General features: G+C 42.0%; 1 protein-coding gene and 1 long non-coding RNA gene across 4 annotated transcripts in view; one reads left to right on the forward strand and one right to left on the reverse strand.

The window, feature by feature from the left end:
* Positions 1-22,925, reverse strand: part of BICRAL (BICRA like chromatin remodeling complex associated protein) — an 80,669-nt gene extending 57,744 nt beyond the window's left edge. Inside the window, exon 1 of the mRNA XM_077903979.1 lies at positions 22,667-22,925. The gene's annotated coding sequence lies outside the window, so the exon portion shown is untranslated. The remainder of the gene's footprint in view (positions 1-22,666) is intronic.
* LOC144317511 (uncharacterized) overlaps positions 1-26,658 on the forward strand; it is a 61,668-nt gene that overhangs the window by 16,344 nt on the left and 18,666 nt on the right. For 2 of the 3 annotated variants that reach the window (XR_013383517.1, XR_013383516.1), the window contains exons 3-4: positions 12,076-12,154; positions 26,218-26,325. This is a non-coding gene — a long non-coding RNA (uncharacterized LOC144317511). Of the gene's footprint in view, positions 1-12,075; positions 12,155-26,217; positions 26,391-26,658 lie in introns of those variants that run through there. The other variant, XR_013383518.1, reaches the window with a different exon arrangement.

The raw sequence follows: 26,658 nt of genomic DNA on the forward strand, positions 1-26,658 counted from the left end.
GGAGGAGGGTTCTTGACCCTTTGTGTGCCTTCTGGCTGTCTGGTGAAGCCTATGGATCCTTTTGCAGAGTAGTATTTCAAAGTGCATAATATATGTAGGATTTTTTAAAAATGCATTTATTAAAAAATTAAAATACATTTATAAAAATATTTTTAAATTGTGATATAGTTGTATATGTGATTCTTTTTTTTTTTTTTTTTAAAGATTTATTTATTTATTCATGAGAGACACAGAGAAAGGCAGAGACACAAACAGGCTCCATGCAGGGAGCCCGACACGGGACTCAATCTCGGGTCTTCAGGATCACATCCTGGGCCGAAGGCGGTGCTAAACTGCTGAGCCACTCGGGCTGCCCTATATATGTGATTCTTTGACAATGCATTAATATTGAAGATTTAGTGGTGAGTCTAGTAAATATCGTCATTTATTTTATTTTTTTTTTAAGATTTTTTTTTTTTTTTATGATAGTCACAGAGAGAGAGAGAGAGAGAGAGAGAGAGAGAGGCAGAGACATAGGCAGAGGGAGAAGCAGGCTCTATGCACCGGGAGCCCGATGTGGGATTCGATCCCGGGTCTCCAGGATCGCGCCCTGGGCCAAAGGCAGGCGCCAAACCGCTGCGCCACCCAGGGATCCCAATATCGTCATTTAGAAGATAGTAATCTTTCCAGATTATCTGCAAATGTGAGGGGATAGAAAAAAATTTCTACTAGTAACAAATTCCCGGGCACTGTTAATACTGCTATGGTTGTGGCCTTCATTCACAGATTTAGGAAATGATAAATTTCAATGGGAGTCTAGAGAAAATAACATGCATTTATTTTTTCTTATTCAAGTTCATGGTCTACCCTCCCCACAATTCTATCCACAGATTCTTTAGGGGTCAGTCCATACAGCCCTTGCATACTACGAGGGTCCAGGGCAGTTGTTCAACATGTGAAGTGAATAAACTCAACCCAGTAACAAACAAATGGAATTCTAAACATCTGAATATAATCCACAAGCTATTTTTATACTTGCTAAGCACAGACTGGTCATTTCCAAACAGTTTGATGTAATTTTTGCAATGCAAAGATGCTGGAAGTACTGCCAGACCACAGGATGGTAGCAGCAAGCTGTCAATTCAACAGCACAGGAAGGACACTCTTCAGTATCACCAGTTATCAAAAAAATCCCGAGTAAGGAAGGTCCAGTAAAGCTAATTTTTTGTATGCTTTAGTGAAAAGCAACAGAAACACGTTTTATAACTTAAAAAGCCCAAGACTGCAGTGGAAAAGCTCATCAAAATCCTCAAACTTGGACAGAACGAGACAAAAAGGCAAATTTTATCTCACAAATATATAACAATGTTCTGGAAAGCTTAGTCAAAATTCACATCTACACTCATCTAAAGTGGAAAATAGTTACATAAATAAATCACCTACTTTTTTAGTTTTTATGAGTGCTTGAAATCGAATGACATTTGAATTAACACCTTTTTCTATACTCACTTTTCTATACTCACTTCTTTACTCACTTTCTTTCTTGCTATAGATTACTGAACCCTCAAATAAGGGAGTCAAGTAACTTATAGACAGCCTCCAGTGGTCTAAGAACACGAAATTAATTCATTCACTAATTTATTTTTAAAATATTTATTTATTCATGAGAGACACAGAGGCAGAGACAGAGGCAGAGGGAGAAGCAGGCTCCTCACAGGGAGCCCAATGTTGAACTTGATCCCCGAACCCGGGGATCATGACCTGAGCTAGAGGCAGATGCTTAACCACTGAGCCACACAGGTGCCTCTAGTTTCATCTAATGAGATATCTGTGCCTACAACACAACCCTTTCCCTTAGGAAAGAGATAAAAATTTTTATTTAGTTTGACCCTATCATATCACTTCTGGATCATTTAAAATAGAACAGACCCATCCAAATAGCCATTTTTTCAAAGAAGATATCCAGATGGCCAATAGACACATGAAAATATGCTCAACCTTACTGATCATCAGGGAAATGCAAATCATAATCACAATGAGGTATCACAATGAGCCAGAATGCTTAGTATAAAAAAAGACAAGAAATAACAAGTGTTGGCAAGCTGTTTCAGGGAACTCTCACAAACTGTGGGAATATGAACTGGTGCAACTACAACAGAAAACAATACAGAGGTTCCTCAAAAAAGTAAAAATAGAAATACCATACAATTCAGTAATTCCACTACTGGGTATTCACGCAAAGAAAATGAAAACTCACCAATGTTGATTGCAGTATTATCTGCAATAGCCAAGATAAGGAAGCAACCTAAATGCTCAATGACAGATGAATGACGATATATTAACACACCCATGTACGCACGCATGCACCCACCCACCAACGATGGGATATTACTGAGATCTTGCCACTTGGGACAACATGGATGAACCTAGAGGGTATTATGCTATGTGAAGTAATCAGACAAAGAAAAATACCATATGATTTTATTTATATGTGGAATTTAAAAAACAAACAAACAAATACACAAGAAACCAGCAACAGACCCATAAATACAGAGAACAAACTGGTGGTTGCTAAAGGGGCAGGAGTGGGCAAAATGGGTGAAGGGGAGTGGGAGATACAGGCTTCCAGATTATGGAATAAGTCATGGGGGTAAAAGGTACATCATTGGGAATATAGTCAATGGTATTTTAATAGTGTTGGCTGGTGATGAATGGTAGCTACATGTGTGGTGAACATAGTATAATGAATAGAGTTGTTGAATCACTACATGGTACACCTGAAACTAATGCAACATTGTCAATTATACTTCAATAGAAAAAGATAGGATAGACCCCTGGTTCTTGCCATTATTCAGTATCATTCTTTTGGACAAATTAGAGTAATTTTTTCTTTTTTTTTTTTAAAGATTTTATTTATTCACGAGAGACACAGAGGCAGAGGCAGAGCATAGGCAGAGGGAGAAGCAGGCTCCATGTAGGAAGCCTGATGCGGGACTCGATCCCGGGATTCCAGGATCATGCCCTAAGCCAAAGGCAGCTGCTCAACCGCTGAGCCACTCAGGTGTCCCTAGAGTAATTTTTTCTTGTTTCATGTCTTCACAGTCTTGCCTAAAGAACACCCTATTTCCCTCTCTAGATATTTAAGTTTTTAGATTTTGCCTGAGTAAAATTATTTCTTTATGAAGGTTTGTCATTATTTAACTTTTTCTTAAACTTCTGATAGTTTGCAACTTCTATTAATGATTCTCGTAATATCCATATAATTTTTCTTTAAGAAAGCACATTACTATAGCATGATATATTAAGCAATACCATTATAATTTATCATACTAATGATAATGACTAGATTAAATGATTATTTATTAGGTAAGTTTTGGAGGGCTAAACAAACATAATAATAATGTTGCAGCACTCGAGTAGCTGATAATCTTTTTTTTCATTTTAAGATTAATTTATTCATGAGAGACACACAGAGAGAGGCAGAGACATAGGCAGAGGGAGAAGCAGGCTCCTTGCAGGGAGCCCAATGTGGGACTCAATCCCGGATCCCGGGATCATGCCCCAAGCTGAAGGCAGATGCTCAACCGCTGAACCTCCCAGGCATCCTGAGTAGCTGGTAATCTTATTACAAAGGCAAGACCTACAACTAAAATAATTTTCCAAACTACAGAAGGCATTATCAGTATGCATGAAAATAAACATATACTAGTATGGATATTCACAGTAATATTAAGTCCCTTTTACTATTAATTGATATGCCAAGGCACATGAGGTAATAAAAACTGTAATAGTAGGTAACATTTACTAAGTGCCTTTCCTCTGCCAGGCACTTCATATGGTTCTAATCCTCTAACACAATCCTGCCAGGTATGCACAGTTAACCCAATTTTTACAGAGAATATAAGATGCTTGCCCAACATTGCAGAGTTTGTAAGTAGCAAGTCAGAGGTTTGAACTCAAATCTGTAATTCCCAAGCTTGTGCTGCTTCTCATCTCTGTGGGTGGAAATATCAGGATTTTTGGAAGGTTCAATTTCTAGAAATGTTTCTCGTGCCAAAAGATAGCAATGGAGAATCTTTTTTTTTTTTTTTAATTTTTTATTTATTTATGATAGGCACACAGTGAGAGAGAGAGAGAGGCAGAGACATAGGCAGAGGGAGAAGCAGGCTCCATGCACCGGAAGCCCGACGTGGGATTCGATCCCGGGTCTCCAGGATCGCGCCCTGGGCCAAAGGCAGGCGCCAAACCGCTGCGCCACCCAGGGATCCCAGCAATGGAGAATCTTAAAACATTTTCTCCCACAGCAAAAAACCTCACTATTCCATCAATTAAAATTCTACAGTTTTAAATAAACTAGTTATATGGTATTTTTGCTGAGAAAAGGGAAGCATATTATTTTAAAATTACCACTATAAAAAGGTATGCACGAGTAGGGAGAAATAATATTGGCACTGGCCTGTAGAAAGCTTTGGGAACACTGGGGCTGAGAGTAAGATTTTATGGTCTTTTCCATGTAGAACTGCAGGTAAAGGAGTCCTTTGAACAAAAAAGGATGGCAGGGTTCTATAATGAAACAACTTTGGGAAATGCTACATATTATATATATTTCTTGGTTAATTCATAATGTATGTCAGACCTCTTGCTTTTTTTTTCTTTTAAGATTTTTAATTTTTATTTATTTTTTTAAATTCATGAGAGACAGAGAAGCAAAGACAGGCAGAGGGAGAAGCAGGCCCCATGCAGGGAGCCCAATGCAGGACTCCAGGATCACGCCCCAAGCCAAAGGCAGATGCTCAACCACTGAGCCACCCAGGTGTCCCAGACTTCTTGCTTTATAAAACTCAACGTTTCATTTGTTGACTTTGCCACAGAGCCCTCCTTTCTCCCCCAACTGCACCCCTAAACCCCTTAATTCTCAGAAGGTCTAGAGTAGCTCAGCTGTCCCAACAGAGTATGAGTCAGTGAAAGCCACATATATGATTTAAAATTTTCTAGTAGTTGGTTGAGCGTCTGCCTTCAGCTGAGGGTGTGATCCTGGGATCCTGGATCAAGTCCCACATGGGGCTCCTTGTGGGGAGTCTGCTCCTCCCTCTGCCTGTGTCTTTGCCTCTCTCTCTCTGTATTTCTTATGAATAAATAAATAAAATCTTTAAAATTTTCTAGTAGTCAAACTTTTTAAGTGTAATCAATTTTAATATATTTTATTTAGTTCAGAATATCCAAACAATATTTTAGACTAAATGAAAAATATTAATATAAATATATGTATTTAATATTTTAATTTAATATTTATTTAATCATTCCAACATGTAATTAGTATAAAACTAATGAGATAGTTTTTTTTTTTTTTTTTTTTTTTTAATGAGATAGTTTACATCCTTTTTTTCATACAGTCTTTAAAATCTGGTGTGGATCTTACACTTAGAATATATCACAACTGGTGCTAGTCACATTTCAAGTGCTAACAGCCATTTATGTCCGGTGGCTACCATATTGGACAGTCCAAGTCTAGAGATGTTTATAGAATTTAGGTAAAACATTAGCTTAAGGGGTCATTTCCCCCTGGTTAGGTCTTATAGATAGCCACAAAGTGGAAATCTTTAAGAACAGCTGAAGTGTAAATAAGTATTTACCCTAATTTATAGTTTCCCAGAGATTTTCTCAGTTTTTTTATGGAAGGGGATGGAGGGAGGGGAGTGGCATAACCTTATTTTCACCAGAATATAACCCTGCTCGCCATATGTACACGTGCAGATTTAATTTGAAATAAGAAAAAAGTTGATCATTAAATAGATTAACACTAGTTGGAGTGAAATAATCCTAATCTAAGAAACAAAATTAATGTTACATGCCTGTCACATACTTAAATACTTTTTTTCTAAAAATAAGTTATTATTCGTTCAGTGGGTAGAGCATGTGACTCTTGATCTCAGGTGTCGTGAGTTCAAGCCCCATGTAGATCTTACTAAAAACATTTAGGAAAAATAAATTATTTGTTTCTGTTTGTGTAAAATGACTGTAGTTATTCCATGGGGGAAAAAAATCCAAAAATAAATTATTTGAAAATAAAAGCAAGCAAACGATTTGTTAAAAGGAAACGAAAACTGATGCTGAGAGCTTCTGGATCCGTGGTCTCACAGAAGCCTCACATCTCACTCATCTCCATTTTTATAAACCAGGAAGGAAGACTTGCTCTTGGCTGGTGGTTCTCAACCACCTGGGGGCCTGTTAAAAATTAAAATTCTCAGGGCTGGGATCCCTGGGTGGCGCAGCGGTTTGGCGCCTGCCTTTGGCCCAGGGCGTGATCCTGGAGACCCGGGATCGAATCCCACATCAGGCTCGCGGTGCATGGAGCCTGCTTCTCCCTCTGCCTGTGTCTCTGCCTCTTTCTCTGTCTCTCTGTGACTATCATAAATAAATAAAAATTAAAAAAAAAAAATTAAAAAAAAAAATTCTCAGGGCTGAGCAGCCCTGGTGGCTCAGCAGTTTAGCCCTGCCTTCGGCCCAGGGCATAATTCTGGAGACCCGGGATTGAGTCCCACGTTGGGCTCCCTCCATGGAGCCTGCTTCTCTCTGTCTCTGTGTCCCTCATGAATAAATAAATAAAATCTTAAAAAAATAAAATAAAATTCTCAGGGCCATCCCAGACCTACTGGGTTGGGAATTCAGGGGGTGGCTAAACAGGCCATCTGGGTAATTCTGATGCACATTCAAGTCTGAGAACCACTAGATTAACACAGAACTAGTACTTAACCATCTGTTTAACTCCAAAAGCTGTGTATTTTTTAGAAGTGTTTTAGATTTTTTTGTTTGTTTGTTTGTTTGTTTTTGTGGACGGCCTTGGGAATATCTGTGTGTATATAAAATACACATAACATAAAATCTACCATCTTGGGACGCCTGGGTTGTTCAGTGCTTGAGCATCTGCCTTTGGTTTGGGACGTGTTCCCGGGATCCAGGATCAAGTCCCACATTATGCTCCCTGTGGGGAGCCTGTTTCTCTCTCCACCTGTGTCTCTGCACCTCTCTCTGTGTCTCCCTCATGAATAAATAAATAAATCTTTAAAAAAATCGATCATAACAATTTTTTAATTGTACAGTTCAGGGGTATTAAGTATATTCACATTGTTGTGCAACTGTCTCCACCATCCACCTTCATCTGGAAAACCTGGAAGTCTTCATCCGGAAAACCTGAAACTCTGTACACGTCGAACACTAATTCTCCATTCCACTCTCCCTCCAGCTGCTGGCAACCACCACTGTATTTTCTGTCTCTGTATTTTCTGTCATTTCTGCTTCTGAATCCAACTCCATGAGGTACCTCATATAAATGGAATCCAGAAATAGAATCTAGTTTCACTCAACCTCTACAACCGCAGAAAGTTTGGAAAGTACAGAAATGTATAAAGAGGAAAATGAAGATCACTTATGATTCCACTTCCTAGATGTGACTACTACAGACTGAACCGTGTCCCTCCCAAAACTCATGTTTGAAACCCTAACCCTAAGTATAACTGTATTTGGAGACAGAGTCTTTAGGAGGTAATTGAGGTTAAATGAGGTCATAGTTGTAGGGCCCCAACAGGATAAGGCTGTTTTATTGTTATTGTTTTTGTTTTTTTAAAGAAAGGGAGAAAAAAGAGGTCAAGGGGGAGGGGTAAGAGGGAGAAAGAGAATCTTAAGCAGATTCCATGCCCAGTGCGAAGTCCAACTTGGGGCTCAATTCTAGGACTGAGCTGAAATTCATGAACTGAGCTGAAATCAAGAATTGGACGCTTAACTGACTGAGCCACCTAGGTGCCCAAAGGCTGGTGCTTTTATTTATTTATTTTTTAATTTTTTTTTTAATTTTTATTTATTTATGATAGTCACAGAGAGAGAGAGAGAGGCAGAGACACAGGCAGAGGGAGAAGCAGGCTCCATGCACCAGGAGCCCGATGTGGGATTCGATCCTGGGTCTCCAGGATCGCGCCCTGGGCCAAAGGCAGGCGCCAAACCACTGCGCCACCCAGGGATCCCCCTGGCTGGTGCTTTTATAAGAGGAAGAGACACCAGAGCTCATGTGAGGACACAGCTGTCTGCAAATGAGGAGAGGGCCCTGCCCAGCAACCAAATTGGCCAGGACCCAGATCTTGGACTACCCAGTGTCTAGAACTGTGAGAAAATAAACTTCAGTTGTTTAAGCCACCTATAAGCCTATGGTATTTTGTTATGGCATCCTGGGCTAATACCATGGAACATGATTTTTTTTTCCACTCTTTTTCTTTAGTACATTTTTATATTTAAGGTACATTTTTATTTGTAAATGAAATCAAAGCCCATACGCTTTTCCTCCCTACTTTCTCAGCATTTTCTAAAGCTGTGTTCTGCAGAATAGCGTTCAGTAGGAACTTAATTTCTGACAACTGGGTTTTAAAGTGACACCAGGTTTCTGCGGCTAAATCAGAGGCTTTTTTGTACTAAACTGGGAATATCAAGATGGGAATCTGTTAGATTTGATCTCTAAATGTTTTGGGGGAAACTGTATTACATCCCCTGCTCTTCTAAAAAAAAAGGACACTACTATACAACTAATAGGAATTTCTTTTTTTTTTAATATTTATTTATTTATTCATGAGAGACACAGAGCATGAGAAAGAGAGGCAGAGACACAGACAGAGGGAGAAGCAGGCTCCGCCACAGGGAGCCCGATGTGGGACTCGATCCTGGGTCCCAGGATCACAACCCAGGCTGAAGGCAGCGCTAAACCGCTGAGCCCCTTGAAATAGGAATTTCAAGGGGCAATGCCCAGTCTTGGAAGGAAATAGTGGCTGACAGGAATAATTCACTTTAGACAAAAAGTCCATTTCATTTCCTAAGGAACCATTCATTCATACATTTCATTAAAGTTTTAATATTACTTTTTTATGGCAATAATTTTAAACAGCAGTGATAGCTGAGACCCACAAGGGTCAAGCACTATGTAAATCTTTATATGCATGATCTCACTTGATCCTTACAAACTTCCTCTGAATGGTAAATTCTCAATCCAGAGGGAGAATCTGGGCACATGCCCTCAGGGAGGTTATGTAATTTACTTAAAGGAAAAGAGCAAGGAGTGGAGCTCCGATCTGTCTGGTTCCAAAGCTATTATTAACTATAATGCTTCTTTAAGTCACATCAACTGCCTTGTTTGAAAACTTTTATGATTTTTTAGTATGTAAGGGAAAAATTCATATACTTTGACTTTGCATTTAGTGCATTTCACAAACTGATCCCAAAGTCCCTTCCCAGCCTTCCATTTCCCCCCCTTTTCTTTTCTCTTTTACAAACTTCTCACTCGATCAAAGAACCTTCCTCACTGGCTCGCCTCCTCTTTAAAAAAGAATAATAAAACAAGCCAAAACCCTCCAATGAATCCTCATTTTCTTCACTGTAAAAGTCCTTTCCACCCTCAACTGTGAATACCTGCAATGCCCTACACAACTGCTCTCTCTGCCCCCCCCCACCCCAGGCCCTCTGCCCTCCCTCAGATTCTATCCCTCATTGACTTGCCATGCCCTGAACTCACCAGGCATGTTCATGTCTCAAGCCCCTTGCACTGGCTGCTCTCTGCCTGGAATGCGGTTCCTTCAGCTATCTTCAGGCTTGTCCCTTTCTTCAAGTCTCTGCTCAGATGATCCATGACCTACCATGACCACCTTTCCATCCCCCAGCACTCTACATTTTCCTTATTTTGCTTTATTTTCCCTCCTATATCTTACTATAGTGTTTACCTAGGTTTATTGTCTGTCTTCCCATGAGAGCAGGGGCTTGGTCTTTTCTTCACTAAGGACCTGGGAACCCAGAATGGCATCTGGTACAAATTAGGTGCTCAATAATTGCTGAATGAATGAATGGGTGGATGCTGTCACACACATAAAAGGCTCTCCTTTGCTCTCACTTGTACCACTCACTTGGCACTTAGCATACACTGTTGTGTTTTTTTCTGTGTGCACCTACTATTCACCTAACTTGATGATGTGTTCTTGTAACCTCTAAGTGCTCTGTACAATATTAGCACTGAACAAATATTTGATGATGAAATACCAGTGCAGTGCCTTTTTCTTTCAGAGTAGATACAGTAATATTTTTTCAAAAGATTCATTTTTGACATTCCATTTAGAAAAGAAACATTCTGGAAAGCAGTATATGAAAAATTTAGAATATATACTTTTAAATTAATCTTAAAAGGATATAAGTATTTTATACACACACACACACAGTGACAAATTCATGTCATGCTCTGAAAGGAAAAATTTTGCTTTGTGACTTTCACGGCATCTTATAACCTGAAGACATTCTTGAGAGTCAAGCTCAAGGTAATGTTTTCATAGTTACACAATATGAAACACAGAATATATTTTAAATGAGAATTATGAGTTGGGAAATTATGTAACATGTGAAAAAAACAAAAAGTTAATGTCAAATAGGTTTTATGTCACATTTTTTTTAATCTACTGATAGCAGAAAATTTAGCTGGGGAGTATTTACCTGTAATGAAAATGTGTTCTATAAAATAATTTATCTAAATTCATATGCAGATATTTATAGAACTAAAATATTCATTTACATGAACACTTAAGCCTACTCTCTATATTGTGCATGTTGTGTTATATCCACAACATGTGGGTTTCTGAAACCCTGTTTAGACAACTTTCTAACATGAGCTGCAGATCTTTTCCTCAATTTGACTGCAGCACATGCACAATTCCCTCTGTGAGGATCTGTGGGAAAGCTCTATAAACAGACTCCTTCACGACTTCTGGTAATTTCTTAATTGATTATATGTCTACTTTAACTGTATATCTAACATGGCTGTGCAAATGAAAAATCCACATACAGTAATATATTAGTACTTAGAAGATATCATCAAAAAGATAAGCAAATTTTTCTTGGTATGCGTTCAGTGTTTTACATGGCATAATGTCCACTTTACGTATCTAAGGTATGTGAAGGTCCTCCTCACCCCTTTTTTTCAAAGAGCATGGTTACCCAAATTTCATTTTTCTTTGTACTATTCTCTCTGGACATTTACTTTCAGATGGTTTTATCTATGTGACATATGCTGTAACAGAAAATAATAAGGATATCGTGTGATGTATAAAGTCAGATGAGGGACGCCAGGGTGGCTCAGAGGTTAAGCGTCTGTCTTTGGCCCAGGGCCTGATCCTGGAGTCCTGGGATCGAGTCCCACATCAGGCTCCCTGCATGGAGCCTGCTTCTCTATGTCTCTGCCTCTCTCTCTCTGTGTGTCTCTCATGAATAAATGAATAAAATCTTAAAAAAAAAAAAAAAATGGAAGTCAGATGAATAAGTAAAATAGTCTTAAAATTTGAATATAAAAAAAAAGCCATCTTGGGGAGCCTGGTTCAGTCGGTTAAGAGCCTGCCGTGGGATCTGGTCACAGTCTGGGGTCCTGAGATCAAGCCCTGCATGGGGCTCCCTGCTCCATGGGGAGTCTGCTTCTCCCCCTCTTCCCCTGCCCCTTTATCTCTCTCATTCAAATAAATTAATAAAATCTTGAGGGAAAAAAAAGCCATCTTAAGGTATATGGATAGAAGCAGTTCCAAACATACCGAGTTGTAAATATTCACTTTTTTTTAAAGATTTTATTCATTCATTCATGAGAGATACACATAGAGAGAGAGGCAGAGACACAAGCAGGTTCCATGCAGAAGCCTGACATGGGACCCGATCCCGGGACTCCAGGATCACGCTCTGGGCCGAAGGCAGGCACCAAGCTGTTGAGCCACCCAGGGATTCCCTAAATATTCATCTTGTAAGTGTGATCACACCTAGAACAAAGGGGTTGGGCTCCCATAGATCTCTCCAATCCTAAAATTCTCAGAGATCTGGAGAATCAGAATACAAATAGGAAGAATAAAAAGTGACCTATTTCTAAATATATTTCTTTGCACTTCTAGGAAACGCCTGAGTTAAAAGAAATCTAAATATAGCAGCATTCATTTTTATTTTAAATCCTAGAAGAAATACTTCCAAATCAAAACCATACAAAAATAGCTTTTACTCTTAGTAATCAGGAGAGAAAAAATCTGATTTTTTTTTTTTTTGTAGGTAACAGTCTCTATATGGAGAGAGTTACTTCTAAATTTTAAGAGATCTCCCACATTAAATCTAGTATTCTACTTCTCAGGTAATATCCAGTTTAAAACATTAAAATTTCTTCTAGAAAACTTTCTTTTGTGAATTCTGACTTTGTAACTAATGCATTTGCCAAACAGAAAGATTTTAAATTTAATTTCCCAAAATGGCATCCAGGTTTCTCCAGTTCTGTTTATTGAGAGATGATTTTTTAAAATATTTATTCCACCTCCTTTTTAAAAATTTATTTATTCATGAGAGACACAGAGAGAGAGAGAAAGAGGTAGAGACACAGGCAGAGGGAGAAGTAGGCTCTATGCAGGGAGCCTGACGTGGGACTTGATCCCGGGTCTCCAGGATCAGGCCCTGGGCTGAAGGCAGGTGCTAAACCGCTGAGCCACCCAGGCTGCCCAGAGAAATGATTTAACTTTTATTTTTAAGTAATTCTATACCCCACGTGGAGCTTGAACTCACAACCCCAAGATCAGAAGTCACATGCTCTATTGACTGAGTCAGCCTGGTGCCCTGAGAAATGATTAAAAAAAAAAAATTATAAGTGATCCTAATTTATTTTATATTCATAAAACTATCAGTTATACTGCACTGAAACTAAACTCACTCAACAACTATGGGTAGTTTTTTTTTTTTTTTTTTGTAATTCAGGGGAAATGCTTAGGGTTTTAAAACTTATTGCTAAAAACACACTGATGGGAGTGGCCCTAGCAGTATTAAAAATTTCCAGGAGCACTACACAATTCTAAAATAAAGATTTAACCAAAAAACCAGATAAGCTGATTTATCTTTTTGAAAATGACAACAGGAGTCCTATCTAAAATACACTGCAAGCAACTTTTAAGTATAGTTGATTCTAATACATACAACAGCAGTCTTATTACTCTTTAGTTATGGTCAAAATATTGACAGTCCACATACCAAATTTTGAAATTCTCTGACATTACACTTACCACAAGATTTTGAAATTCTTCATCTCCCCAACTTAGGCTTCCCACTAATATGTAGTGATAGGGTCGGTTCTCATTGGGCAAGGAAGAAAATTCAAGTTAGTTCTTAAAGCCTTGTGTGAAGAACTCAACTCACACACTGCCTCAAACTGTTCAGTGAGTAGCAGGAGGTTCCAGAGCTGCAGGTCAGCCCTGGTGAACTCCAGACTCTACAGTGAGAATGTTTCATGATGTACTACTGCTGCCTATCAGGGCTAAGCTTTCTTGTATGGTCAAAAAGTAAAAAACAAAAAATTCCTTTTGACATATTATCTTACTGGCCACACTTAGTAATATGCCTTACATTCAATCTATAGTATGGCCTCTTTATTTTTTTTTATTTTATTTAAATTCAATTCACATGTATTATTGGTTTCAGAGCTGGAGGTTAGTGATTCATCAGTTGCATATTGTATCCAGGGCTCATTACATCATGAGCCCTCCTTGACGCCCATCACCCAGTTACCCCAACCCCCTCCCCCTCCCTCTCCAGTACTGCCTCTTTAAAAGAACGTTTCCTTAAAGTGAATCACTCTTTGAACATCTTAAATACTTTCTCCCAAAATCTGTACTTCTAATTACTGTGCTTACACTGATATTCCAAGCAAGAGAACAACTTGAGCTGCACCATGTCATGTTTAATTAAGGTCCTCAGTGTTCTCTTTTCCGATTAGGATTTTTTTTAAGTGAAAGATATGATTCATATTCTCTGATTGCTACCAAATATAGAGCTAAAATGGTCCCCATGTTTGACTCATGCTATGCAAATAAAAACTGAATTATTTGCAGAAGGGGCAGGATAACTGTTTTGATCTAGAATTTAATGATCACTAGAAGGGACTCTTGTTTTTTTTTTCATCACAGTTTTTATTTATCAATAAAAGCACTACCTTTGCCTATTCCTCCTACTGAAGTAATGGTCATCCAATTTTAAGATATTAAAATGTTCAGTAGGCAGTCATCCATAGATTAAATTTGTTATTTATTTTTAAAGATTTTATTTATTCATGAGAGACACACACACAGAGGCAGAGACATAGAGGGAGAAGCAGGCTCCATGCAGGGAGCCGGATGTGGGACTGGATCCTAGGACTCCAGGACCCCGCCCCCGGGGCCAAAGGCAGGCGCTAAACCACTGAGCCACCCAGGGATCCCCATCCATAGATTAAATTTATACATGGGCTTAATACCAATGGCAAAATATATGATGCGTGGATCTATAGTATATGTTCAAACCCTGTCTCTGACCCTTAGTAAAGCAACTTTGGGTAAGTTATTTATCCTTTGTCAACCTCAGTGTTTCATTATCTATAAAATACAGACAAAACCTACCTCCAGGGTTATTATGAGAATTTAATAATATTAAATACCCAGTAGGGCCTGAATTAATGTTAAGGTTTAACTCTTTCCTTCCATTTTCTTCCTGTGAAAAATGTTTCAATTGCAGGTCAGGACATAAAACCTAATGTCTGATGATACAAGGAAGCATCCTGGATTGTCTAAAGAGACAGTCCTTTTCACACCTCATTCCCTCACTTTCTCACATTCAGGATTTTTAGTCCAGGGAGAAGTGTTTAATGTGTTTGCAAGACAGCCAAAGAACCCACAAAACCAAAAAATGTTCAACTTTACAACTTTATTAAAAAGAAATTTGTCATTAAGTCACAACCATATGAATTAGAGTTGTTGAGGATTAAGGGAAAGGGGAACCTGGGTTTAAGACCTAGTACAGTGAGGTCTCTGGATCTTTTCTTGAATGCAAGCACAGGAGGTAAGGAGAAAAGGTCAAAGCCTCCAGTTTTTCTCCCCAAGACCTCTTTCTTCCACTTTCCCATACAATATGGCCCGCCCCCTGAGTTCTCCTGAACTGCATTACAAATGGGTGAGCCATCCCCAGCAGAGCCATAACCTGAGCTCCTATCTCCATGAAGTGAGGTACCACATATAAGGTTCCCATTTTAGAGCCTTCTTTAAAGTCCACATCCCATACCTTTTCTGTCAGTAACCCCACTTCCCCACACACATTTAACAACCCCTTCCTTTCTGCTGGCCCCCCTCACTTACTGTATCTTCCACTTCTACTCAATAACATTATGGACCACGGAGAACCATGCCCTGCAAATGGATCTGGTATGTTACTGAATTCTTGTTGCCTCATGACAGCCAAATACTATTTCTTGTGTCCATTTTCCCCCACATCTGATACATTCTATAAATTTAGAATGTATCCTCTCTCCATAAACTCAAAGCCCTTTCACCTCTGCCCCTGACAAATGACCTTGCTATATTCTCAGTAAAGACCACAGACATCTATTTTTTTTTTTCAAACATCTATTTTGAATCCTATAATCTACCCTTCTGTTCTCTCATTTCACTTTACTGTTACTCTATAGGCGAGCTGGGGAACAGAGGACCTTATAAAAATGTGAATGGCATCACTCAGCGGAAATAATGCAGACAGGGAGGTTGAGGGAAGTGCAACACACTTCCACTTAGTATCGTTTGACTCTTTATAAAACGATTTTCCATGGGGCGCCTGGGTGACTCATTCCATTAAGCATCTAACTCTTGTTTTTGGCTCAAGTCATGCACGGTCTCAGGGCTGTGAGATCTAGCCCGAAGTCAAGCTCCACCTTGAGATTCTTTTCCCTTCCCTCTCCCTCATGCATGTGTGCATGCTTGCTCTCGGTCTTTCTCAAAACAAAGAAAAATCTTTAAAAAAGGATTTCCTCAGTACTAATTTTCTCCCCCCCCCCCCCTTGCTTGTAATCTGCTTTTTCCCATTACCCACAGAGACCAAAATGTGTAAGGCACTGTAGATCTCAACCTATCCCTTTGGTTCCTATCATTTTACTCTACCTGGGTTGTCAGACTATTTAGTCAGCAAAAGTTTACTGAGTGCCCGGCTTGTTTTAAATGTTGCGCTAAAGGGTTAGAATCAGTCAGTGAACAAGGAAAGAAAAAATACAAGGTTCCTTGGTCCCCTCCAGAATCTCTAGATGACTGTTCTGCACAAACAGATTGGGACCATGGTTAAGTGGAGATGCTCTCCTTTAGCCCCAGGAATTTGCGATTCAATTTCTTTTTTTTAAGACTTTATTTACTCATAAGACACACAGAGAGAAGCAGAGACATAGGCAGAGGGAGAAGCAGGCTCCCCAGGACCTGCTGGGGGACTTGAGCCCGATGCGGGACCCGATGCGGGACCCCAAGATCATGACCTGAGCCAAAGGCAGATGCTCAACCGCTGAGCCACCCAGGTGCCCTACGATTTGATTTATAAAGCTACTTTCTTCCACAGAAAGTACAGTACTCTGCAAATAGTCCAGGGCAGTGTGCAAATAGCACCTGTACCTGCCACAAATGTCTAGATGCTAACTCATTTTTTATTGCAGTAAAATATACAACATCTAGTCTTTAAGAGCCTGGCTCAGCGGCCTTCCGTCCATTTACAACTGCTAAGCAGCTGCAGCCACTACCTGACTCCAGAATTTTTCACCAGCTCACCTTGAAATTTGGTACGTGCCCCATAAACTCATTTTTTATTAATCAAGAATGATTTTCATGGTTAACTTCATGGTCCCCACTCCCACTGCCTTCTCTTGCTCTCCTACTCACCAAACACTCCAAGCATCCTCAGTTTAATAGCCCGTCCCCCTCCACGACCACCTGCAGGGACCACCTTCAGGTCCCTAGCTTCACTCTTCTGTCACAGCTGGGTGGTGGAACTCCAATCCCAGTCAAACCAATCCCCTGCCTGCTCTTGGCTTCCCTGGTAAACAGCTGGTGGTGGCTGGCAGAGAACCACTCAACTAACTGAATCAACTTGTTTCAAATTCAGACCCGAGAATCTGAATTCACAGCCAGACAGTCTGCAAAAATCCTACCTTGTTTCCCAGCAACTTACTTCAGGTTTCTGCGTAAAAAAAAAAATAAAAATAAAAAAATAAAAGAGAGATGGTGTGGAGGACTTCCTCGCCTCAAATCCACACCCCTCTTCCTTAACTGCTGGCCTTGCCTTAGACTTCACTGAGAACACAGAACATAAAGCCCTGTCTTCTACCCCCACTTCATGCGTGTCCTTGCACTGTGCCCATATTCTCTGCCTTCTTTCCTGCTACTCGGCAAGTTGTCCGACTCCCACCAAAGGCAAATCCTCTTTTGTGTCTGTAGGTTCTTTTTTTTTTTTTTTTAAGCGTTATTTATTCATCAGAGACACAGAGACACAGAGAAAGAGGCAGAGGCAGAGGGAGAAGCAGGCTCCATGCAGGAAGCCTGATGTGGGCCTTGGATTACTCTGAGCTGAAGGCAGTCACTCAACCGCTGAGCCACCCAGGTGTCCCATCTTCTTGTGTTTTGAATAGCTTCTCACCTCCTCAAGAATTCTGTACCTTTGGTAGTATTATTGCTCTTCTGCATTAGTCTCTCCCTCCCTATTAGATATTCCCATTAGTCTATTTAAAAATGCTCTTCTAGGGGTACGTGGGTGGGGTGGCTCAGTTGGTCAAGTGTCTGCCTTCCGCTCAAGGTCATAATCACAGGGTCCCGGGATGGACCCCCCTCCCTCCCCGCATTGGGCTCCTTGCTCAGCAGGGAGTCTGCTTCTCCCTTTCCCTCTGCCTGTCACTCCCTCTCGTTCTGTCAAATAAATAAAATCCTTAAAACAACAACAAATGCTCTTCTATTCCCCATCATCTAAAAAGCAGCACTTATTTGACCCTACCTCCCTCTCCAGCCACTGCTGTGCTGTTGCTCTCCTCACCTTACAGAGGAACTTCCCCAAGAAGTGGGCTTCATTCACCGAACCTCATTCCACTTTCAGTGCATTCCAATTTGGCTTTCAACCCCATATGCCACAGAAACTACTTGTCAAACAGCCACTTCCCTGTTGCCAAATCCTAGTGGTCACTTTTCTATCCCCAACATGCTCAGCAGCATTTGGCAGAGATTATTCCCTCTTTCTTGAAAAGGATAATCCACTCAACCACTATCATGGCTAAACCTTTTCAGTCTCTTTTGCCCAAACCTTAGCCCCTGGAAGTGTTTTATGGTTTGATATTAGGGTTCTATGATCACAAAGGGTCTCAACCAGTTCCACGACATACCATCCATATTGCTATGGACTCCCACAACTTAAGCGCACACCTAACAGTTCAATTTGAATATCCACTGCCTACTTGACTTTCCATTTGGATGTCCTGCAAGTATTTCAAACACATAACAGGTTCTACACAGAATGACAAATGGCACTGTCAGTCACCAAGGCTTAGGCTAGAACCTTGAAGGCATTCTTGATTCCTCCCTGTCTCCACAGCCAATCCATTAAGCAAATACTTCTGATTCTACCTCCAAAATGTATCTGGAACGTACTGCTTTGCTCCATCCCCACTGCCACTGTATTTGCCTAAAATACTGTCAATCTTGGGCTGGCCACTCCAATAGCCTCCTGGTTCTCCTCTCCATATCCTCCCTTGACAAAAACATTGTTGCCTTAATGAAAGCTCTTCAGAAGCTTGTCATTTTTAGTAACATAAAACTCCAAACTCCTGGTACAGATGCATTAGGGAAGTCCTATAGGGTCTTATTTCCTGTCTTCCCCAATATACTATAAATCCATGAGGGCAGAGATCTTGCCTGTCTTGAATTCCACCAAAGGCTAATTTATTTTTTTAACCAATTATTTATTTTAAAAGTAACATCACAAAAAAAGTATATATGGTCCCTGTCCAGAGAAGTTAGATTTCATCACTGACTTGGTTCTCTCATTTTGGTCAGGTCTGCTATTCATTACTTGTTTCTTCCTGACCTTCTGTGTCCTGGATGCATAAAAGGGTCCCATGTTTAGAAAAATTTCACCATTCTATTTCCCCAAACACAAAAAATACCTTCACAATTCAAAATTTTGAGAAGAATCCTTTCTTCCAAGGATTAACCTCTAGGTTTTTCTCCCCAAGATCTTTACCCTATTCCTAATTTCTATATCAATCCTAGATTCAATTCTATTTTTGTTGCACAGCTGTGTGGACTAAACTAGATGGCCCAGCTAGACCTAGAAGCCTGTATGTTATATAACTTCTCAGCAGAATGAGATATACTTCTGAGAACGTACTGAGATTTTAAAGTCTTAGAATAGCTAAACCTTTCTGTAAGAAAAGTTTCAATGATTTGATAAATGGCAGCTAGAGGAGAAAAATAAAAGTGAGAATGAGCAATTAACTGTTGAAAGTCAAAATGATATAGGCCTCAAGTCTCACTCCAATTCAAAAAAGGGCAAGGAGCATAGCGCATAGAGTGCTACAGCAACATTCAAAATGCCCATCTATCACAGTGGAATCGGGATCCCTGGGTGGCGCAGCGGTTTGGCGCCTGCCTTTGGCCCAGGGCGCGATCCTGGAGACCCGGGATCAAATCCCGCGTCGGGCTCCCGGTGCATGGAGCCTGCTTCTCCCTCTGCCTGTGTCTCTGCCTCTCTCTGTCTCTGTGACTATCATAAATTAAAAAAATATATCACAGTGGAATCACCTGGAGGGCTTTGGAATAACAGACTCCCACATATTCAGATTTAGGGTCTGTTGAGTGGGCCAGAATTTCAAAATTGGGAGTTAGAGACATCAGAAAGTTGAAAGATGCTTAAAACTGAGACTGCCTAACACACTAGGTATTTTGAGGAAACACACACACAAATCCAACTGGTCTTAACAAATAAGGGGGAGGGGAGGTGATGTTACAAATCTACATTTAGATTTGTAACTAACTCCCCGGGAATGCCTGGGTGGCTCAGCAGTTGAGCATCTGCCTTTGGCTCAGGGCTCAGGGCACCATCCCAGAGTCTGGGGGGATCAGGGATCGGGGATTGAGTCCCACATCAGGCTCCCTGCATGGAACCTGCTTCTCCCTCTGTCTCTACTTCTGTGTCTCTCATAAATAAATGAATAAAATCTTAAAAAAAAAAAATGGAACTAACTCCCTCTAGTTTGCTTCTGAAACTCAGATTTGGACACCACAGGTGTAGAGCCAAGAACATGGCTTTTGGGAACCAAGGTCAATTCTATCATTTAAAACTGCAAGACGTGGAACAATTTGTGTATCTGGGTGAACACTAGTTCCTCTCTGGTATAAAGAGATACTAAAATCAGTATTACAGGACTGATATAAATAGGAGTTAAGTACAGCAGTAGGCACATACATTCGGCAGCGTTCAATATAGGGTAGGTCTTATCAAGGTGTCTACAACAGCCACAACATCTATACAAACACAAGGACACGCCTCCTGGTGCCACTATGTTACTCTTACCCACTAGAATTAACTACTCACTTTCCATCTCTGAACTCCTAGAGAGAGGAGTTTTAGGGACTTTTTTTCCCCTCCTTCCAATCATCTTTTCAGTAACAACTGACAACAGTTAAAAGCCCACACACATCTCTTAAGACAGGTCAGATAAATACTTATATGGGTGGTTTTCAGGAAAATACTTTGGGGCATCAGAGAACCGAGAAGCAGCCTCCTATTCAATGAGGATCCCAAAACAGTGCGGGTTTTTTTGTTTTTGTTTTTTTAAGGGGGGGGGGGACAGAAGAAAAAAAAAGTCTCAAGAGTCTCAAAGCGAGTTTGATTTTTCAGATCAGAACTCTACGGAACCGTTCCAAGCCCCTACCGCTTGGCATAATGATGATGAAAGCCAACGAGAGGTTTGGGTCACTGGAACCCATGCCCTTCCCTCAGTGTGGGAGCGATCCGTGCCTCCCTCCCCGGGGTGGTTTTAAAATTCAGCAACCGAAGAGCGGAGACTCCGGCAGGGCCTCCAGGAAACCGTGTCCCTGTAGGGCGGACACCGTCGTCCTCGACTTGCTCTTGCAAATTTTTTTTTTTTTTTTTTTTTTTTTTTTTTGTGACCTGGTCTGGCCGTACGCTTCAACTGGGGGAGGAGGGAGGAAAAGCCCCCGTGCCGGGCCCGCAGCCGGGCGGGGGCGCGGAGCCGTCGGGTCTCAGGCCTGGGGCGCGGCGACCGCCCCCTCCTCGCCTGGCGTTTCGGCCGCAGGGCCCGACCCCCCGCCCGCCCCGGCCCCCGCCCCGCCCCGGCCCCTTCCCGCTCCGCGCCGGCCGCCCCGCGTCTCGGGTCTGGGGCCCCTTTCGCAGAGCCCCGCAGCGTCAGCGCGGCTCCCCGCGCCCCGGCCCGCGAGGCGTCCGCGGAGGGCGCCGCCCGCGCCGCCAGGGAAGATGGCGCCCGCGGAGCAACTGCGCCACCAGCCCTGGCGACGGGCCAGGCCCAGCGCCATCTTAGCGCCTTCCAGCCGCACCCACCCCCACCCCCACCCCCCGAAAAAGATCCCGCATTCGGGGCGACTCGGGGGGCCGAGCCGCGTGGAGCCCGCGCGCCCGCACAGCGCCGCCGCGGCGCCCCGTCCGCTCGGCCCGGCTGGAGGCGCCCGGCGGGGCCGCGGGTCGGCGGCGCGGCGCGGCGCGGCGCGAGGGCTCGGCCGGCCCCGGCCGCGGGTCGCCGGCGCAGCTTCGGAGCCAGGCGGCGAGGCGACCGGGAGGAGGCCGCTCGGGGCTCTCGCCGCCGCCGCCGCCCGCGGGAGCGCCTGGGAGGACGACGCCAGGCAGGAGGAAGCCGGTCCCCGCCGCCGCCGCCGCCGCCGCCCTCCCCGCCGCTCCCCTCCCCCTCCGAGACGCGGGGTCCATTTTGCCGAGAAGAAAGAAAATGCGATTCACACCCAAGAGCTTCCGAGAGAGAAAAGAAACGAGGGGGGGAAAACCGAGGGGAGGAGATTGGAAAAGCTTATTTTTCTTCCTCGCCCGCCGTCACTCCTGGCCCTCCCTGCCCCCCGCTCGCGGCCTCGCCGAGCCCCGCTCCCTCCTTCCCGGCTCCCGGCGGCTCCGGGGGGCGGAAAACACACTCACACTCGCGCACACAACTAATTTTAAACCGGCTCAATCAATGAGTCATTAAAAGGCTTCCCTCCCCTCTCCTCCCCACCGCCAACCGCCACGCCACCCCCCTTCCCAAGGCTCTCCCTCTCCCCGCTCCAGAAATTTGCATCCGCGGAAAAGGAAGGGAAAAAAAAAAAAAAAAAAAAGAAAAGAAAAAAAAAAAAAAAAAGGCGGCGGGGCCCCCACCCCGCCGAGGCGCCCCCAGCCCGGCCCCACCGCCCCCTGCCCGCCCGCGCCCCCGCCCCCGCCCGCGACACTGAACTTGGTCTTCCCGGGGCCCGGGCGGCGCTGGGAAAGGCATAAACACTCGATTCCCCTTTTCTCCGTGTCCATTAAACATCCACCCACCACCACCATCACCCACCCACAAACCCACCCCCCCCCAAAAAAAAACACAGCCTTAGCCAATAGCTCTCTGGGCTGAAACCTAATATCCTGGTTTTGGCAACTCGGTGTTTAATTTGCTCCTCTTTCTTTTCTGTCTGTCTGGAGATAGATCTCCAGCCCCCCCCCTCCCTCGGTTCTCCCCTCCCCGAAGGAAAGAGGCAGAGGAAGGAGGTTGTGTGTGTTTTTTTTTTTTCTCCTTGAAATTTTTATCACAAAATTATAATACACTCAAAGGGAAACTCACCGTCATGAAAAAGCAGTGCCTTGTCAACGGGGTTTCTGCGCCATCGCACCAGGGGCGGCGGCGGCGGCGGGCGCGGGGCGCGGGGCGCGGGCGCGGGAGCTCCCGGCCGAGCGGCGCCGGCCACACGCGCTCCGCTCTCTCTCTCGCTCACCCCCGCGCCGGGCGGCGGGCGCCCGCTCCCCGCGCCCGCCCGGCCTTCATGCTCTGCGCCCGGGCAGACCGCTCGCCTGCTCGTCTACCTCCAAACTTCGGTTCTCGCCTAGCAAGAAATGTGGAGATTAGGGGCTTTTTAATTAAAAAAATTTTTTTTTCTCCCCCCCAAAAATCAAGCTCCCAAGCTGTCAATTCCTGTTTCCTTTCGGATTCTTTTTAACTTCAGAAATGTACTGGTTTATTCAAGAAACAGGTTTATTTGGCTTTTTTTTTTTTTTTTTTTTTTTTTTAGATCTACAAGATGCGTGCTATTCTCTCTGCAGGCACCCTGCACACACACACACACACACACACACACACACTCTCTCTCTCTCTCCAGTTTTAGCTCGACGGAGATTGGGGGGCGCTGGGGGTTAAACACAAAAAACACAGCATTTGTTTAGAACTCTGATTAGAACCAGTCAATACCTTTTTTTTTTTTTTGCATATGCTTTTTTTTTTAAAGTAAAAAAAACACTTTGAGTTACTTATTTGGCAAATAACTGATTCATTCTAACTTTTAAATGTACCAGGCTTTCCTTTGCAACACCCTCTTTTTCCATTCCCGAATGCCGTGAAACCTTATCTGTGAAATCTGTAAGTCAACATTAAGAAAAAAACACAACACAACTTTAGCGGCCAAGATGAAGGTGAGGAGCTGATTAAGTCATTCGAAACATTCAATTCCTCTTGCCTTCTCCTTACGTTGATGGCCTTTATCACCACCAATATAAGCCAAGTTTGTGGGATTTTCATTACATGATCCCCAGTCTTAAAAGGAAGCTACCCAATCTCTTAACACTTTTTGGTGCAAGTATATAATTACCACCATTACCAGTTTTTAATCTCAAATCTCAAATTGTTGAGATGTCTCCATAAACCATCTAGACCTCAGAGCACTTATGTAAACGTTAATTATGATAGTGCAGATTGGGAGGGGATGCCTTTGTGTCTATGTTGATTGTATTTACTTATCCTGCAAATGCCCACGGAAATAGAGTGGGGGTCTTTAAATAAACACCAAGGGCAGGTAAAAAATAGTGTAAGAATGTGACTTGGATTTTTAAAACCTACCTATGTAAGCCCCAGAAATGTTCTAAAATTATTTTAAATTAGTTTGCGATATATATATATATATATAGAGAGAGAGAGAGAGAGAGAGAGAGAGAACAGTGGGGGTCCTGTGGATAAACAATGTTCAGACCCATATCTCCCAGATGTTTGGTGAGTTTAAAATCAGATTATCTCTAGATTTAAATTATTTAAGTGAAATTGTTTAGTCTGTATATCCCCTTAGAATTAAAAAAAAAAAAAAACCACAATAGTAGTATACCTTGCTTGCTTTTATAAGGATACTATAACTATGCTGTATTGCACAAGATAAATATGTCAAGGTTGGCATACAATGTTGTCATATTCAAGATAGAAAACCTCTTTAAAAAACAAACCATATCTTGCTTTAGTAACTGCTGCTTTGTCATTTACAATGTATGCTTTGTATTTGGACATGCCTTAAAAATATATTCAGTGATTTAGTATCACATAGTATCATCGAGGTGTTTTCTCAGAAAATGTTGTGCTTCACATTCAGCCAAGGCCTTCCTGGAACAGTAGTCTTTGCATAAATTAGCATATTTCTCTACACTTGACAGTTGGACCAACCAGTTTTCTAATTGGATTGTGAAATTTTTAAACATGTTTTAAAGTGCTCTTGGATTGGCTGGAATTTAATTATAGTACCCATTTCGAAGAATTACATTTCAAAAGAGTTCATGGATTATTCATTGCAATTAGGGCCCACCAAGCAACTTATACAGCTGTTGCTCCACAGCTCCAATGAAATATTAATGGATTTTAGAAAGCTGTTCTCCCAAGTTGCCCCAAACCCCAAAGACACAAAAATTTGACTTTAACAGATCACCAAACAAAACAATTTATATAAAAAGTATAGGGCAGGGCAGCCTGGGTGGCTCAGCGGTTTAGCGCTGCCATCTGTCCAGGGCATGATCCTGGAGACCCAGGATAGAGTTCCAGGTCGGGCTTCCTGCATGGAGCCTGCTTCTCCCTCTGCCTGTGTCTCTGCCTCTCTCTCTCTCTGTGTGTCTCTATGAATAAATAAATAAATTCTTTAAAAAAAAAAAAAAGAAGAGTATAGGGCATTGCAGGATTTTTAAAAAGAATGTCCAAATATAAGAGCATTGATATTTCCTGAATGCCTACTAACCACCTAGATGCTTATATACATTATTGGATGAACCTTTCCACAAACCTGTAAGGTTCCCACAAACCTTAATCAGCCTGACTTTGTAGATGAGGCTCCCAGTGGTTTCAGTAATTTGCCTGGGGTCATCAGTCTAATAAGGGCTGAGGAGGGAGCCCAAGTCAGATTGATGCTATAACTCACCCTGTTCGAGTCCTGAAAAGGATCTTGGGAGCAAGCAGTCCTCCCTGTTTTAATATAAACAGAGCTCTGTCTATGCCACAGACAGGACAACCGTCTAATTTGTGATGACCTACTTTGAGAATGCCAGCTGTCAATCTAATTGTAAATTTGGGGGGGGGGGTGTTACAAAATCCTGAGGCAGCAGGGAGAATCCCAGATTCACCAGGCACCATCAAAATTGACATCACTTAGTACTATAACAAACAAAGCTTCTTTATTTTTTTCTCATGTGATTAAAAAGACATTTTAAAATAAAGGATATACCTTTGTATGCAAAATGTAAAATTATGGTTTATATAAACAGGATTTTAGTATCTAAGTGTGAGATCGGGAAACTTAAGAAGAAAGTTCTTAAAATGGCTTAACTATACACAAATAACTTTAATAGTAGTGCCTGCAATTTAATTATGTACAATTTAAATGGTCATTCCTAAAAAAAAATAATAATAATAATAATAATAAATAAATAAATAGTCATTCCTATGATTCCCATCTGTGTGTGTGTGACTTAGAAAGAAAGAAGGGCGGGGGATACCTGGGTGGCTCAGCGGTTTAGCGGTTGCCTTCAGCTCAGGGCGTGATCCTGGGGCCCCAGGATCAAGTCCCACATCGGGCTTCCTGCATGGAGCCTGCTTCTCCCTCTGCCTGTGTCTCTGCCTCTCTCTCCCTGTGTTTCTCATGAATAAATAAATAAAATGTTTAAAAGAAAAAAAAAAAAGAAAGAGAGAAGGGCAAGTGGACACGGGGTGGGGGGTGGGGGGAAAAGAGGCAGTAATTAAATTATAATAGAAGTGTTCTAGTGTATGTTTGGGCATCTGAATAAACAGGCCCAATGTCCACATAACACAAGTTGAAATATATCTGTTTTTTGTCTTTTCCCTCCATATGTTCCCCTTGGTTGGTGGGCCATTCTCAGAAGGGGAAGAATACAGATGCTGAGATTAAGTGTGATGCGCATGACCAGATATGTCCCCATCACAGAAGTGCCAAGATATACCAAATGGTTTAGTAAATGCTGTATAAGGTATGTGTGAGATAAAAACTGAAAATTGCCAATGTGCATAAATAAAGTGTATACCTTTATTTGCACCTTTAGAAGTACTTACATTCTGGGGCTTAAGCGCACTAGCTCTGTATTCAGGCTGACCTTTGCAAAGGTGCAAATTCCACCCTTGTCACAACCAGGTGTGTGGCTTTGAGCAACTCACTTCACCCTTGAGAGCCTCAACTTCTTCATCTATAAAATGAGGTAATTATAATCATGTCTGAGAGTTATTTTAAGGATTTAGGAACTACTGCATGCAAAATGTTTAGCAAGGTACCTGAAACAGGAGAGGTCACAGTATTTAGCTAATAT

The sequence above is a fragment of the Canis aureus genome, chromosome 7 (assembly GCF_053574225.1).
Source record: "Canis aureus isolate CA01 chromosome 7, VMU_Caureus_v.1.0, whole genome shotgun sequence".
Lineage (NCBI taxonomy): Eukaryota > Metazoa > Chordata > Mammalia > Carnivora > Canidae > Canis > Canis aureus.